The sequence below is a fragment of the Lepidochelys kempii genome, chromosome 1 (genome assembly GCF_965140265.1).
Source record: "Lepidochelys kempii isolate rLepKem1 chromosome 1, rLepKem1.hap2, whole genome shotgun sequence".
Lineage (NCBI taxonomy): Eukaryota > Metazoa > Chordata > Testudines > Cheloniidae > Lepidochelys > Lepidochelys kempii.
This window is the reverse complement of record NC_133256.1, coordinates 118679513-118696028: the sequence shown is the minus strand read 5'-3', so window position 1 is coordinate 118696028 and position 16516 is coordinate 118679513. Positions and strand designations below refer to the sequence as shown.

The following is a 16516-nucleotide window of genomic DNA, read 5'->3' as shown; positions in this document are numbered from 1 at the left end:
ACATGGTCAAAGCAAGAGGCTAGGAAAATTATCTTTGCAGCAGCAGCATTCTGAATGGATATGAGTGGGGCAAGACTGCATTTGTCAAGGTCAGAGAGAAGGATGTTGCACTAATTGAGACATGGGATGACAAAAGCCTAGACAAATGTTTTAGATGCATGGATGGCCATATCCTGGAGATGTTATGCAGAAAGAATCCATGAGATATAGACACAGCCTGGATATGAAGACCTGTACAGAGGTCTGCGTCAAAGATGATGCCCAGGTTATAAGATGAACTGACGGGCAGGATGGGAATGTTGTCCACAGTCATCAAGAAAAATGATAGTTGGGAGTATTTTGGGGGGGGGAACATTAAGAGCTGTGTTTTAGCCATGTTGACCTTGAGCTGGCAGACAGACATCCATGAGGAGCTGTCAGAGACACAAGCTGAGATTTTAGTTTGGACAAAAGGAAACAGGTCTGGAATGTACACATGGTTCTATAAATCATCCGTACAAAGATGGTAGATGAATTTGTGTTTGCGGTTAAGGTTACACAGAGATATGGTGTAGAGAAGGGTACGAAGGACAGTCTTTTGTGAGGGAGAAGGAGGTGAGAGGGAGATTATGAGGATCTGCCAAAGGACATGATGAAAGAGTGATAAGAGATAGCAGGAGAACTAAGAGAGGATAAAGTCACAGAAGCTACGAGAGAACAGGATTTCAAGAAGCAGAGTATAGTTGACAGTGGCTGACAGATCAAGGATGATGAGGGTGGAGTACCGATGCTGAGATTTGGTTAAGAAGATGTCATTAGAGAGACTTTGAAAAGAATGGTTTCAGTGGAGTTCAAGGGGCAAAGCCAGACTGGAGAGGGTATAGGATGGAATTGGAGGAGAGCAACTCCAGACAGCAATTGTAAATAGTGCATTCCATGAGCTTAGCGATGAAAGGGAAAAGAGGCAGAAGTTGGAGATGCAAATAGGGTCAAGGGTGGATTTGTTTTTTTAAAATGGGATTGACTAAAGCATGCTTTTATTGTGAGGGGAAAGAGCCAGAGAAGGGGGAGAGTTTAATGGGAAGAGTACGGGAGAAAATAAGTGGGCACAAAGAGATCATGATATGGTGGTATTGGATGGGGTCACTGGGGCAAATGGAGAGTTAGAGGAAGAAAGCAGATGAGAAACTTCTACATCTGTGAGAAGGGAAAAGGAGGAGAGATTTGTAGGATGGGAAGGGAAGCCAAGGAGAGAGGAAAGGTCATTGTGCAATATTTTATCAATTTTTTCTTGGAAGGAATTCGTGAGATCCTATGTGGAGAGACAAGTTGAAGGAGGACAGCATTTGAGGAATGAGTCAAAAATGGTGAAAAGATGGCTGGGGTCAAGAGCATGAGATTCAATTAAAATGGAAAAGCAGAATTGTTTAGGTAGGAAGACGTCAGAACTGAAGGAAGAGAGAACAAATTTGTAGTTGAGGAAGTTAGCCTGATCATGGAATTTCTACCAGGGATGCTCTGAGTCAGGAACAGGGGTTAGCAGGATGGATCTTAAGAAGGGAAAGAGTCAAGGGTGGAGGGGAGTGAACCCTGGGGAAAATCAACAACCATATCAATGGAAGAAAGGGAAGGGATGGCAAGGAGGGGAGGACTGAGAGATTGGAAGTCATGGAAAGGCTGAGTCACAGGGCATGATGAAGGGGGCTGATGGGCAATGCTGACTGATACCAAGTGACATTTAATATATTAGCACAAACAAAAAAAATTCTAAGAAGTTTTTGCTTTGTGGATTTTAAAAAAAATGTTACTAAAAATGTGTAATTCTGCTGTGTGTGTTCAAGAGTTCTTTATGCATTTTGTAAGCATACGCGTTTACCCTCGTGTCACTATAAAAATATCCCCTTTCCCACTTCCATTCTACGATCAATCTGCAAATGAGTCCAAGCTAAAGTATTTCATAGCCCAACTCCATTCTCCCAACATTCTAAAACACTCTAAGTTTGAGCTGATAAAACAGAAAAAGTTTCAGCATGATGATTGCGAAGACTCATAACTTTAAAACTACTGATCTCCGTTTCTTCTGATGACTTGTTTTGTAGCACCAAAGACAAAAAAAAACAAGCAAAATTTGAAGACTGAGCTGTAATTTACAGTATACAAGGTTGTATATGAATTCAAATTTGTGTTTTATATTGTATTAATTGACAAGGACATAAAAGGAGACCATATTTTAAAGACAAAAGCACAAAGATACAGCACTAAGGTTGGAATGTGCAGCTTTAACTGCATTTTCTGACTTTGAATACTTTATTTCTCAGCCTTAACACTGCAAAAATGAACATTAATGCAAGATATCTGTCATCAAAACATTCTACTGGCAATTTATTAAGGGCAAGGGGGAAAGAGCAAGGAAATAATACATATTAACTTCTATGAAAGATATAAATAAATAGCATTTTACATGTACACACACAATATTATATTAACATGAGATTTCTTAAGCAAGAGAGTTAATATCCTAATGGGGTACAGTTTCAATGTGGTCCATGAAAATTCAGGTCACTAACTGGTAGTACCAAGACTTGATTACCCAATTATAATATATTATACATTAATAACTGGGCAAGCAAGTCTGTATTCAGGTTATATATATTATATATAGAGAAGTTAGACATGTGCTTAAATACCTTGTTGAATCAGGCCTATGATTCCAAAAGTGTGCCATGTGCTTTACAAATAGGATTTCACCACACACAAGAAAAGGAATTTACTCGAGTATCCAGACACAAATACACTATGTATGTTAATAACAGATTATTAGCACTAATTAGTAGGGCTGTCAAGCGATTAAAAAAATTAATCACAATTAATCATGCCGTTAAACAATAATAGTATACCATTTATTTAAATATTTTTGGATGTTTACTACATTTTCAAATGTATTGATTTCAATTACGACACAGAATACAAAGTGTATACTGCTTACTTTATATTTATTTTTAATTACAAATATTTGCATTGTAAAAAACAAAGGAAATAGTATTTTTCAACTCACCTAATACAAGTACTGTAGTGCAATCTTTTTATCATGAAAGCTGAACTTACAAATGTAGAATTATGTACAAAAAAATAACTGCATTCAAAAATAAAACAATGTAAAGCCTACAAGTCCACTAAGTACTACTTCAGCCAATCGCCCAGACAAACAAGTTTGGTTACAATTTGCAGGAGATAATGCCGCCCACTTCTTCTTTACAATGTCACCTGAAAGCGAGAACAGGTGTTTGCATGGCACTGTTGTAGCTGGCGTCACAATATTTACGTGCCCGATCCGCTAAAGAGTCATATGTTCCTTCATGCTTCAACTACCATTCCAGAGGACATGCATCCATGCTGATGATGGGTTTGTGACATTGCACTCCATATGATTTTATGAAAATATGCTAGTGAGTGTGAATATAATGTAACTGGAATATGCTTCATGCAAAAGGTCTCTTGTAAGGTATCATTACAAACCTTATAATCTCCTGAGTGTGTTCATCCTATTTGTATGAATGTATTATTCTTGTATCTGAAACTAGGGATATAAAATATAACTCTGAGGTCCTACTGTAGTTATGCAAAGTGTGGGCCATTAATGGTGACTTAGAAGCTTAATGGCTCCCATCAACTAGGACAATTGACTATAGATGGCTCTGTTTACTTGCAAGCCTTCCTGTGAGTCAGGCCAGGAAGAATGAAGGCTTGGGGTCTCACAGGACATGTGACCATGTCATCTGGTACTGAAAACCATCTTAAACCCAGAGCTTTTCCATTTAGAAGGAGGGGTGGACACCCAGAGACACAAAAGATTCCCGCCTTGCACCAAAGCTATGAAATGGGGGGTGACATAAATATAAAGGGAAGGATAAACCCCTTTAAAATCCCTCCTGGCCAGAGGAAAACTCCTCTCACCTGTAAAGGGTTAAGAAGCTAAAGGTAACCTCGCTGGCACCTGACCAAAATGACCAATGAGGAGACAAGATACTTTCAAAAGCTGGGAGGAGGGAGAGAAACAAAGGGTCTGTGGGTCTTTCTTTATGCTGCCTTTGCCGGGGATAGACCAGGAATGGAGTCTTAGAACTTTTAGTAAGTAATCTAGCTAGGTACGTGTTAGATTATGATTTCTTTAAATGGCTGAGAAAAGAATTGTACTAAATAGAACAACTATTTCTGTCTGTGTATCTTTTTTGTAACTTAAGGTTTTGCCTATGTTTTGAATCTAATTACCCTGTAAGGTATCTACCATCCTGATTTTACAGAGGGGATTTCTTTACTTCTATTTACTCCTATTCCTATTAAAAGTCTTCTTGTAAGAAAACTGAATGCTTTTTCATTGTTCTCAGATCCAAGGGTTTGGGTCTGTGGTCACCTATGCAAATTGGTGAGGCTTTTTTATCCAACATTTCTCAGGAAAGGGGGGGGTGCAAGTGTTGGGAGGATTGTTCATTGTTCTTAAGATCCAAGGGTCTGGGTCTGTAGTCACCTAGGCAAATTGGTGAGGCTTTTGACCAAACCTTGTCCAGGAAGTGGGGTGCAAGGTTTTGGGAAGTATTTTGGGGGGAAAGACATTTCCAAACAGCGCTTCCCCAGTAACCAGTATTTGTTTGGTGGTGGTAGCGGCCAATCCAAGGACAAAGGGTGGAATATTTTGTACCTTGGGGAAGTTTTTGACCTAAGCTGGTAAAGATAAGCTTAGGAGGTTTTCGTGCAGGTCCCCACATCTGTACCCTAGCATTCAGAGTGGGGGAGGAACCTTGACAGGGTGAAACAGAACAAAGGGGGCTGCAGTCATGAGAAATCCCCTAGCTACCACCTGAGTTGGAACAAGGACTTTACCAGGGAAAAGGATCGGGCCCAGACTAGAAAGGAGTCTAGTCTGTGAAAGAAGCTTATTGGAACATCTCTGAGGGTGAGATTTCATCTGTATTCAGTTTCCTACAGTGTTAGGCTTAGTCTTGAATGTTTTAGTTTATTTTGCTTGGTAACTTACTTTGTTCTGTCTGTTATTACTTGGAACCACTTAAATCCTACTTTTTATGATTAATAAAATCACTTTTGCTTATTAATTGACCAAGAGCTCATGACTAATACCTGGGGGAGCAAACAACTGTGCATCTCTATCAGTGTTATAGAGGGTGGAAAATTTATGAGTTACCCTGTATAAGCTTTATACAGAGTAAAATGGATTTATTTGGGGTTTGGACCGAATTGGATATCTGGGTGCTAGACACAGGAGCACTTTCTAAGCAATTTTCTGTTAAGTCTGCAGCTTTTGGGGGACGTGGTTCATACTTGGTCTGTGTTTGCAGCAGGCTAGCGTGTCTGGCTCAGCAAGACAGGGTACTGAAGTCCCAAGCTGGCAGGGAAAACGGGATCAGAGATAGTCTCAGCATATCAGGTGGAAGTCCCAAGGTGGTCTCTGTGACCCAACCCGTAGCAGGGTTCTGCTCAGTAATGATCCAAAGCAGAGCGGACTGATGCATTTTCATTTTCATCCTCTGAGTCAGATGCTACCAGCAGAAGGTTGATTTTCTTTTTTGGTGGTCCGGTTCTGTAGTTTCCCCATCGGAGTGTTGCTCTTTTAAGACTTCTGAAAGCATGCTCCACAGCTCGTCCCTCTCAGATTTTGGACAGCACCTCAGATTCTTAAACCTTAGATTGAATGCTGTAGCTATTTTTAGAAATCTCACATGATACCTTCTTTGTGTTTTGTCAAATCTGCTGTGAAAGTGTTCTTAAAACAAACATGTGCTGGGTCATCATCCGAGACTGCTATTACATGAAATATATGGCAGAATGCAGATAAAACAGAAGAGGAGACAGAACTCTTCTCCCAAGAAATTCAGTCACAAATTTAATGATGGCATTATTTTTTAACGAGCATCATCAGCATGGAAGCATCTCCTCTGGAATGGTGGCTGAAGTATGAAGCGGCATACGAACGTTTAGCATATCTGGCACAGAAATACCTTGCAATGCCAGCTATAAAAGTGTCATGTGAATGCCTGTTCTCACTTTCAGATGACATTGTAAATAAGAAGCAGGCAGCAGTATTTCCTGTAAATGTAAACAAATTTGTTTGTCTTAGAAATTGGCTGAACAAGAAGTAGGACTGGGTGACTTTTAGGAGTTAAAGTTTTCCATTGTTTTGTTTTTGAGTGCAGTTATGCAACAAAAAAAATCTACATTTGTAAGTTACACTTTCACGATAAAGAGATTGCACCACAGTACTTGTATGAGGTGAACTGAAAAATACTATTTCTTTTGTTTATCATTTTTAAAGTGCAAATATTTGTAATCAAAAATAATATCAAGTGAGCTCTGTACACTTTGTATTCTGTGTTGTAATAGAAATTAATATATTTGAAAATGTAGAAAAACATCCAAAAATATTTAATAAATTTCAATTGGTATTCTATTGTTTAACAGTGTGATTAATTGTGATTAACTTTTTTATTCTAGATTAAATTTTTTTAGTTAATCATGTGAATTAACTGCGATTAATCGACAGCCCTACTAATTAGGCAACAGTGTACAAAACTACTAAAAAATGTTTAGCTAATATGAGATGTCTACTGACTGATTGAAAGCTGCCAGAAAGTCAGCTAATGTCTTGGGACAATCAATCAGAATGCAAAACAAGATCTCAATAGTTCTGAATATATCCTGATTACGATTTTTATCAAAGGTGTTAGAGGGTATTCACTGATTAAAGTGGGTAGACATAATGATTTGTGCTAGAAATATCTCTAGAATAAATTATTGAGAGGTATATTTATTTCAGATTAGTTTGCAGTTATTTAAGCAGGCATGCTTCACTGAGACAAACCTGTTCGGGGAGCCACAAAATATTTTTCACTTTTAACTATGTGGCAAAGCCCACCAAAGTTTTTAAACAAAACCTATTATTTAGTAATGTTTATAATGGTAAAGACAAATTCAAAATAATACTTCCCAAATTAACTACAATCCCTTCCATAATAAATACTGTATATAGTTAATGTAATTTGGAGTTCATCATTTCTGCAATTCAGTACCTCAAGGGTATTCTGAAGGGCAATACTTAGGTAAGATAAGATTAAATAAATATTTTAAATGTCACAAACTGAGCTGGCAAGTATATAAACTAGTTACATAGTGAAAAAGAACCCAAGAGTTTCAATATGTAATGGAGATGGAATACAAAGATGAATCATGCCCACTTTTAAAATAACTGATAAAATAAAAATAAAATTTGTAATCCTTCCTAATTAATGAGCAAATTCTTAGTCAAATATGATTATATGATTAATTAATCCAAGTTATATGAAATACAATTGTCTCAGCAAATCAAAGAGCAAGGATGCTGCAGTTATTGAGGCATAACTGGATAACTTTCTCAGTTATACAATTCCAGCACTTGCCTAATTTGGTGCTTAGCTATCAAGCTGACAGGCACTTTAGAATTCCCTGAACTCTGAGTGTGGATATCCAATTTGCATAATCACTGCATAAAAAAGTTGAAGGCAGTTTAGGGACAAGTGATCATGACTTAATTTCATTTATAATGTGAAAACAGAATAAAGTCCAGACCAGTAATACATACATATATGTGTTTGTGTATGTGTATACACACACACACACACACATACACACAGAGGAGTTGGTGCTTTAAAAAGGCCAGTTTCACATAGCTGAATAATTATGAGCCAAATCTGCTGCGAGGAAGAATTTAATCAGAAAAATGTGAATGATAATTGGGGATTGTTTTAGAACAATTTACTAGACACCCAAAAAACCATAATTGAGAAAGAAGGTACTCTTTCCATTCCAGTTGTATCTCAGAAGGACGTGAAACAGCAACTACTGAAGTTAGACATTTTTAAATTAGCAGGCCTGGATAACTTACATCCAAGAGTTTCAAAAGAAATGGCTGAGGAGCTCACTGGACTGTGAATGATGATTTTCAATAAGTCTTGGAACACTGGGGAAGTTCCAGAAGACTGAAAGAAAGGTACTATTATGTCAACATTTAAAATAGGTAAATGGGATGACTCAGGTAATTATAGGTCTGGCAGTCTGACATTAATCCTGGGTAAGACAATGGAACAGCTAATATGGGACTCAATTAATAAAGAATTAAAGGACAGTAACATAATTAATCACAATTAACATGGGTTTATAGAAAACAGATCCTGTCAAATTACCTTGATTTTTTTTTATGAGATTACAAATTTGGTTGATAAAGGTAATAGTGATTATATAATACACAGATTTCTATAAGGCATTAGATCTGGTATAACATTTTGATTAAAAAACTAGAATATAAAATCAACATGGTATACTTTTAAACTGATTAAACGCTGGCTCAGTGATAAAGCTCAAAATATAGTTGCAAACATGGGATCATCATAGAACAGGTATGTTTCTAATGGGATTAGTTCTTGGCCCTACACTAGTTAATATCTTTATCAATGACCTCAAAGAAAACATAAAATCATTTCTGATAAAGTTTGCAGTTGACACAAAAATTGGAAGAATGATAAATAATGAAGCGGGTATGTCACTGATTCAGAGCAATTTGGAACACTTGGTAAACTGAATGCAAGCAAACAATATGCATTTTAATATGGCTAACTGTAAATATATACATCAAGGAACAAAACATGTAAGCCATACTTACAGAAAGGGGACTATCTTGGGAAGCAGTGACTTTGAAAAAGATTTGAGGGTCATGATGGATAATCAGCTGAACATGAGCTCCCTATCTGACCCCGTAGCCAAAAGGGCTAATGCGATCCTGGAATGCATAAAGAGAAGAATCTCCAGAAGGAGTAAGGAGTTTATTTTACCTCTACCTCTATAGTTGGCACTGGTGTGACCGATGCTGGAATACCGTGTCCCGTTCTGGTGCCCACAATTCAAGAAGGATGTTGATAAATTGGATAGGGGGTTCAAGGAAGAGCCATGAGAATGATTAAAGGGTTAGAAAACATGCCTTATAGTGATAGTCTCAAAAAGCTCAATCTATGCATTTTAACAAAGAGAAGGTTAAGGAGTGAACTGATTACAGTCCACAAGCATCCACATGGGGAACACATTGTTAATAATGGGCTCTCTAGCAGAGAAAGGTGTAACATGATCCACTGGCTGGAAGTTGAAGCTAGACAAATTCAGACTGGAAAAAATATGTAAATTGTTAACCATCAGTGTAATTAACCATTTGAACAATTTACCTAGGACCATAGTGGATTCTCCATCACTAACAACTTTTAAATCAAGACTAGATGTTTTTCTAAAAGACAGGCTCTAGGAAGTCAGACTAGATGATTACAATGGACCCTTCTGATCATGGACTCTATTAATATGGAGGTTGCTGACTTGTAACTGGAGGTTCTTCGAGATGTGTGGTCCCTGTCTGTTTTCCCACACATGGGTACCCATGCACACCATGCACCTGAGACCAGAGATTTCTAAGTGATGTCCGTTGATCCATGGCTGGGCAGTTCTCCTCATGCTCTGACATGAGGGAGTAAGTGACATTGGGGACCAGTGCCTCTCCAGTTTTTCTCATCACAAATCCAAAGCAGAGGGGAAGGAGTGCAGATAGTGGAATATATACTGGAAACATGTATCTCGAAGAACCTCCAGTTACAGGTTAGTAACCCCCATTTCTTCTTCAAGAGTTGGTCCCTATGTGTATTCCACACATGGGTGATTAATAGGCAGTATTTTAACAGGAAGGCAGTGCACGGATGCCGTTGGTAGAGGTTCTTGTAATACTACAGCCCCAACAGCTGCAGAGGACACTTGAATAAATACATAATGTTTCATGAATGTATGGATAGAGCTCTGGGTAGTCGCTCTACTGATGTCCAGTACAGGTACCTCTCAAAGAGATGCCATTGAGGTTGCTTGTGCTCTCGAATGGGCTCTCACACCATCCAAAGGAGGTATATGTATCAGTTGGTAACACAGAATGATGCAGCTGGAGATCCACATATGATCTGCTCAGAGACTCTATGTCTGTCCTTGTGACCATTCCGCTAAGCTGAGAAATAACCTTGGTGATTTTCTAATCCATTTCATCCTTGTAGGTAGAACAAGCTAGAGAACGAAGTCTTCTCTCCTGATTGAAAGCATGAAATTTTGGGAAGAATACCAGTAAGTGGACAGGTTGATTTATGTGAAAAAAACTACTTTTGGGACGATTTTCAGATGAAGGTGAAAGGAAATATACTCCTTATGAAAAATAGCATAAGGCAGGTCAGCTGTGAGTGCTCTCAGTTCACTCACCCTTCTGGCCTTTGTGATGGCAACTAAAAAGGTAACTTTCATAGAACATGAAAGGTAAGTCATAGAACATGTGGGCAGTGATTCAAATGGTAGTCTAGCAAGTTCTGATAGTAGTATGAGGTTGAGGTCCCATTGTGGTACAGGTTTCACCACCCGTAGAACGATCCAAAACAACATCCCCAATCAAGGCCTGTGTCTTGGACAAAATTATTTAATAGTTTAAAAAACTCTTCACCAGTTCCTTGTGTTGGAAGTGGACACCAAAACAGAAAATCCTCATTTAATTCTGTTGCTACAGAAAAACAAATATACCCGAGTAGCTGTGCAGCATTTGATATATTGATAGACTCATCTATTTGAATTAAATAATATGGGCTCTGATTAACACTTTCTAGGAGCTGGTCTTTTACATCGGTGGCCATCTCCACAATACAGCGTGAAACTCTCATTAGAAAATGGGATCACATCTAGCTGTGATGCTGCTTTCTCTCCTACCATCACCACGCACATATCCTTTGCAGCTAGTTATTGTTTCTCACCTATGTCATTGGCTTTCCATCTTTGGCAATGCACAAAGCCACACGGCAAGAAGCCTTCCTATTAACAGCGCTATACACTTCAACAAGTTTTGTGTGTGTCTTATAACTCATTAAGCTTCCGCTGGAAAAACTTTATGGGTTTAGATACTAAGCTAGTGTGTCTTGTTGCGAGATGCTGGTGTGGCTTGCAGGGCCATACACTGTTGTTCACCAGTACTTCACCCCATAAAACAGATTGAGGCATCGGTGCATCGCTGGACCCACTCCACGTAAAGCCCAGCTTGAAATAAGCTGTCATATTTTCAGCTTCTGCATTTTGCTAGAACTTCCGCTGCTGCCCTCACTTTGGCTTGTGTTGTACGCTTTTCTCCCTTAGTCACAAAATGATCCATTTCTCATATAAAGGTTTGTCATTGTAAGAACGCTGCTGATAAAGTTCTTGGGAGGGAACCACACGAGACATTTGACCTGTCACAGTTGCTCAAAGAGCCCTGCGTGGGACTAGTGGGAGAGGTACGGTAGAACTCATGGATGGAATCAGGATGCCTGCCATAGGGATCCCATGGGCCCCACTAGGTCTAATATGAAGGGTCGACTGGTTGAGAGGGCCCCCACGGCATCAACGCTATAGGAGATGGTGGATGTGATTGCAGAGCCATTGGCCATTATCTTTGAAAACTCATGGCGATCGGGGGAGGTCCCGGACGACTGGAAAAAGGCTAATGTAGTGCCCATCTTTAAAAAAGGGAAGGAGGAGGATCCTGGGAACTACAGGCCAGTCAGCCTCACCTCAGTCCCTGGAAAAATCATGGAGCAGGTCCTCAAGGAATCAATTCTGAAGCACTTAGACGAGAGGAAAGTGATCAGGAACAGTCAGCATGGATTCACCAAGGGAAAGTCATACCTGACTAATCTAATTGCTTTCTATGACGAGATAGCTAGCTCTGTGGATGAGGGGAAAGCAGTGGACGTGTTGTTCCTCGACTTTAGAAAAGCTTTTGACATGGTCTCCCACAGTATTCTTGCCAGTAAGTTAAAGTAGTATGGGCTGGATGAATGGACTATAAGGTGGATAGAAAGCTGGCTAGATTGTTGGGCTCAACTGGTAGTGATCAATGGCTCAATGTCTAGTAGGCAGTCAGTATCAAGTGGAGTGCCCCAAGGGTCGATCCTCGGGCCGGTTTTGTTCAATATCTTCATTAATGATCTGGAGGATGGTGTAGATTGTACCCTCAGCAAGTTTGCGGATGACACTAAACTGGGAGGAGAGGTAGATACGCTGGAGGGTAGGGATAGGATACAGAGGGACCTAGACAAATTAGAGGATTGGGACAAAAGAAATCTGATGAGGTTCAACAAGGACAAGTGCAGAGTCCTGCACTTAGGACGGAAGAATCCCATGCACCGCTACAGACTAGGGACCGAGTGGCTAGGCAGCAGTTCTGCAGAAAAGGACCTAGGGGTTTCAGTGGACGAGAAGCTGGATATGAGTCAACAGTGTGCCCTTGTTGCCAAGAAGGCTAACAGCATTTTGGGCTGTATACATAGAAGCATTGCCAACAGATCGAGGGATGTGATCATTCCCCTCTATTCAGCATTGGTGAGGCCTCATCTGGAGTACTGTGTCCAGTTTTGGGCCCCACACTACAAGAAGGATGTGGAAAAATTGGAAAACGTCCAGCGGACAGCAACAAAAATGATTAGGGGACTGGAACACATGACTTATGAGGAGAGGCTGAGGGAACTGGGATTATTTAGTCTGCAGAAGAGAAGAATGAGGGAGGATTTGATAGCTGCTTTCAACTACCTGAAAGGGGGTTCCAAAGAGGATGGAGCTAGACTGTTCTCAGTGGTAGCAGATGACAGAACAAGGAGTAATGGTCTCAAGTGCAGTGGGGGTGGTTTAGGTTGGATATTAGGAAAAACTTTTTCACTAGAAGGGTGGTGAAACACCAGAATGCTATACCTAGGGGAGGTGGTGGAATCTCCTTCCTTAGAAGTTTTTAAGGTCAGGCTTGACAAAGCCCTGGCTGAGATGATTTAGTTGGGGATTGGTGCTGCTTTGAGCAGAGGGTTGGACTAGATGACCTCCTGAGGTCCCTTCCAACCCTGTATTCTATGATTCTATGATCAGGTACCATCAGTCCTTTGGGTAGTCGTGTCTAGGTGAAGGACAGACCTGAATTGCCTTGAATCTCTCTCTGAACTCACCTCCCTGTGTGGGCATAAAGCAATGTCTGGAGCCTCCAATTCCTCTAAAGAGAAGGCCGGTTCCTGCTCAACCAACAGAGCCATTGGTACCAGTGGGTGAAAGCTTCTGCCTAAGGATTTAGGAGGGGAACATTCCCATCTCCTCGAGGTAGTTTTCTCCTCTGGTATCACAATGTTTCTCAGGAGGGTGAGACCCGAAAGAAAAGGAAACCAAGGATAAGGCAGGGTACAGATATCCTACAGTGAGGGGCAAGTTTCAGTTAGTCCCAGAGCCCAAGGCATGCCAGTAGTTGGGACTGACAGCTCTGGCACATCCATGGTCAGTGTAGGAGGCAGGTCTTGCAGAGAGAGAGAGAGATCAATACCACCAAAGAGTCTACTTTGAAGCTCTTAAATAGTGTCAGGAGGTGCCAATATTTAGGCTTATGAATCAGAACCTACATCGGTATCAGCAGACCCTTTTTCCTTCACACTTTGACCTCATGATCGGAGGATTTAACCGAGCCTAAGTATTTAGGGACCACGTATGAGGACTCACTAGACTTGGATGGAGTCAGGGAGGGATCCCTTCTCTTGAAAGAAGATATGTTCTTATACTTATGAGAGTGCCCCTTACTGTCATGAGAAGCCCTGCAGAATGATGCCATGGGCTTAGCGGGTCTGGTTTCTGCTCCTGTGCTCATTCTTGAAGGGGCGCTGCACTTGAAGAATTAGGAGTTATTTGTCAAAACATGAGTGAAGATGCAGATCTCTCGCTCTGACAGGCACCCTGCTCCAGCCACCCCCGCCTCTGGTGCTTGTTGTAGAGAAAAGGGTTTTTCAAGGGCTGCTCCTTTGCAATGGAGGGTGTTCTGCCTCACATAATCAACCAGATTAAGGGGAGAGCTCTTGCATGGGTCCAGCTCGCATCACTGTCTAATCCAGGGATGGACCTCACAAGCAGGGAGCTCCAGCTGCTGGTACTACTGCCACTTTGGTGTCTCATGGGGAGAATCTGGGGTCAGACCTATACAGACCAAATCTGGTGGTGATGAGGTAAAATAAAACTGAAAAAGCAGAGAAAAATATTTTTCCATTGAATTTTCAATTACAGTATCTTAGGTGTTACTTGTAACTAGGTAAAAAAATGTAGGCAGAAATGTTTTTCAAGTTGACCATGTCCCTTTATAAACTAATGTATATCTCATTCTTCACCAACTTGATGGTGGCATAATTTCTTACCCAGAGAAGGCAGACCCTAATGGCTGAATCATTTCCTCGCTACTAAGCATGCTCTCCTGCTCTTCTTGAAGTTAGTGGCAAAACCCCTATGGGCTTCACTAGTTATATAACCGCAGCCCAGGACTGGGAAGAGGCAAAGATTCTGAATCTGCCTGCTCTATAACTAGCTTACAGGTATATATAAAGAACTGATGATCCCAACTCCAGTCATTCCTTTACATTTATGAACATAAAATATTCATCTAGAAAAGATTTTGAAATAAAATGCAGGTAAAAAATGAGAAACAATGAAGGGGTCGGGGAATGGCAGAAAAGGATCGTCTGGCTACTGAAGTAAACTTCTGACAAATGAGATGTGGAGGCAGCATAGCCACTGTATAGTTATTGGGAAAATTAGCTTTGCCATATACTGATATTTGGATGAAATAAAATCAATAAGCAGTGAAAGACCCAGAGCTACAGACATAATTACCACAGATGGTAAGCTGTTATATTTGGCACCATCTTCCTCTCTGTTAGATGTAGCTGTACAAGTTTTTTGTTGCAGGCTTCCAACAGTGCATCAGAAGCCTGATCATATTTCTATTACATCAATGGCAAAATCCTCACTGACGTTAGTGGTGCAAGATCAGGCTTTTAATTAAACAGTAGCGGTCTATCCTTCAAATAACCAAACAAGACTCCTAATAGAGCTACCAATTCCAGCCTGCAGAAGCTGGCAAAAAGTTGAAGTATACCTGGCTTGCTCAGTGAGAAATATTTCTTAAACAGTTTTGGTTGTCAAGGAAAGTTTCCTGAGGCAAATTTTACACTATGCCCACAAGAAGCTGGATCTTAAGAAAAATACAAAATACAGCAAAAAGAATGGTAAAGAAAGAGGAAAAAAGAGAAAGGAAGGAAAGCAAGGCCAGTCCAAGAGTTACAGTGGCAAGTACACTATGCTTAGACATGCCAGGGATTCAAATTCAGGTTCTCAGCCTAATCTTTCACTCCTGAGCCAACAACTCACAAGGATGAGTGTGAGAAGTTCATGGTGTTGTTCCTAAACAACATCTTGAGTACAGCTGATACATGGGTCACCAGTGACCGACTCCAGATGAAGCCACATCCAGCCCTCTTCTGCCAGAGAAAGTATAGCTGCAGTTTTAAATTTTGCAATTTGCTTATCTACAGGCATGTATGTGGCTTTTATTAATCGGAATCTTGGAACACCTCACAAATATGAATGATTTTCACATCCTCATCACCATTGTGAAGAAGGGAAGAATTACCCAGATTCAGAGATGAAAAACAGAGGTATGGAAATGTGATGTGTTTAAAGTCACACAGGATATCTGTGGTAGAACTGAGAATTGAACCCAGATCTCGACTCCTTTTCTTTACCTTTGGAAAAGAGTGGATATCAGATAATTGTTATCCTCAGAGCAGAGAACAATCCCTCTTCTTCACCACCCCAGCAAAACAAAATAGAAAAGGAAAGTGTCTAAATTTTATAGGTTGAAATGAGAAAAACATTAACTAGAAGTAATTTTATCGTCTTTAATATAATGCAGGAAAAAAATGCATGTAGCAATAAATTCACTATGAATTTTTGTCTTAATTTCACTTACACTCTTATCAATCTGCATGAGATGCTCCAAGGACATTTTCTGCAGCTTATGGAGATTGAGAGCTAACCAAATGTAATATCCAGACTGATGGTCATGGTTGACAGGCAGGAAAAATGGAGAGCAATATGACCTAGAATTGACTTCCAAGTTGTTCTAATTTAACATTTGAAGAGGAGTAATCTAAAACTTTTAAAAGGAGGCCTTAGAGTTTGCTGAATTCTCAGCGTGTTCTGATAACAGAACTAGAACCATCTGCATGTCTGTTTGGCTCTGCACTTACTCATAGAAAGGTTCTAGCTTATATAAGTTAAAATAAATAGAGCCACTATACAATTGTAGGCTCATACAATAGAGACCGTTTTCACAATTGTCTATATCTAATGGATTCAGGTTATGAGCCCCAGAGGTGATCACACTGCTTCATGAGTAAATTATACAGTTAGAGGAGTAAGAATAAGTCCTTTATAAACTCTCCCAGATTCTATAACTCAGACCACAATCTGCCAGGGAAAGCACACATTTCTAAAAAGAGATTTTCAACCCTTGCAGCAACTGATAAAATCATTCCTAAGAGAGAATGGGACCCTGTTGCCCTTAGGATCTGAGGTAGAACATCTAGTGTAATCAGCAACAATAAAT

At 40.1% G+C, this 16516-nt stretch overlaps 1 protein-coding gene across 8 annotated transcripts in view; it reads right to left on the bottom strand.

Annotated features, from left to right (window-relative positions):
* Nucleotides 1–16516, bottom strand: part of MGAT4A (alpha-1,3-mannosyl-glycoprotein 4-beta-N-acetylglucosaminyltransferase A) — a 160927-nt gene that overhangs the window by 73048 nt on the left and 71363 nt on the right. The gene's annotated exons all lie outside the window — the stretch shown is intronic.